Consider the following 1,596-nt stretch of genomic DNA (forward strand, 5'->3'; position numbering starts at 1 on the left):
GCGCAGGAAAACCCTCACACTTGCCTGGATATTACCTTTGTCATTGCCTTTCCTTACTTCCTCTACTCCTTGAGAGACTAGTAAATGAAAGGGAAATCTAAAAAATAAGAGAAATAATTTGAGTATTTGTTCAGGAAGTTTTTCAATCCTAGCCTGTGGGCTTTGTGTCCAATCAAACAATCTGGGGTTCAAGTTGAGAGACGCAGACCTTGCCACCGTGCTCACTGAATTCAGCCCGTCCCCACAATCCACTGTAGCCAGGCATTGTAATAATTACATTTAAAAAATATTTCTAAAACAAGATACTTAGGCCCCAATTTAACGCGTATTTTCTTTTGTTCTCTGAGGATACAGAGAGCAGTTATCTGTGCTCACAGTTCTGATTAAGCTAATAATTGGAAAATAATCACATCCAAATGGGCTTTAGGATCTTAAATGGTAGTTGTGCTTGGGAACTAACAGATATTTCTCCTTTGGAAGCAGGTACCTGGAAAGAACAGCACAGAAAGCTTTAGGATGTATTTTCCTAGCAGCTGTTCTGAATTGTCCAAGGAGAGTCGCAGAGTAGGATGGGCAGGGAGTGCCCCAGTCCCATGGCGTGGGACCAGCGCAGCAATGCAAGCCTGCCAAACGCGTTGACCTCAGGGAAACTTGCTGGGCCTTATAAACATAGTTACGTTCTGACTTTTGCCTCGTTTCCATTTGACCCTTTATACAGGTCTGTGTTTCCCAACCAGCCTTCAATCCCTAAGGAGGGAGAGTTAGTGGCAGCCAGGAATAGGGCGATTTGTGGAATGAGTGCTTCTTCCCTTCCACTTGTTCGCACCCAGCACAAGGACATGGTCTTGTACCCTCTTCCCAGTGCATTCAGTCATTGTCCCTATCTCCCGGGTGAGCTCAGGTGAGCAGCAGTGAAAACAAAGCCACAGCTTTGCAGTGATTTTTGCATCTGCAATGGACTTCTTCATAAAGAGGTGACAATGGGTACAGCATGCTTAGCCTCATAACGTTCCTCCAGCATATTGTGTTCTAAAGGCCTCTTCATCCTTATTTAAAACAATGTTAAAGCTATTATTGCGGCTTGTTTCTGTGTTTTTAGGGTCAGTGAGGGAAAAACTTTGTTTTATTCACTGCTGTATCTCCAGCACCTAGAACAGTTCCCAGCACCCAGTAGACCTTCAATAAATATTTGTAGAATGTTTGTAGAATGACAACTGCTATTGCTACTTTATCGCTTTCAAAGGTCTCCATCATAAGAAAGAAACTTTAATATTATGTGTAGTAAGTGGTAGGTTTTTCTTTTTTTCTTTTTTTTTTTTTTTTAAATGGAATCTCACTCTGTCACCCAGGCTGGAATGCAGTGGCATGATCTTGGCTCACTGCAATCTCCTCCTCCTGGGTTCAAGTGATTCTCCTGCCTCAGCCACCTGAGTAGCTGGGACTACAGGCGTGCACTATGACACCCAGCTAATTTTTATATTTTTAGTAGAGACTGGATTTCAGCATGTTGGCCAGGATGGTCTTAGTTACAGGCGCGTGAGCCACTGTGTCCGGTTGGTAGGTTCTTTTTAAAATCACCAACAAAGATCCTTAGTT

The sequence above is a fragment of the Sapajus apella genome, unplaced genomic scaffold (assembly GCF_009761245.1).
Source record: "Sapajus apella isolate SASKATOON/1434 unplaced genomic scaffold, GSC_monkey_1.0 scaffold38, whole genome shotgun sequence".
Taxonomy (NCBI): domain Eukaryota; kingdom Metazoa; phylum Chordata; class Mammalia; order Primates; family Cebidae; genus Sapajus; species Sapajus apella.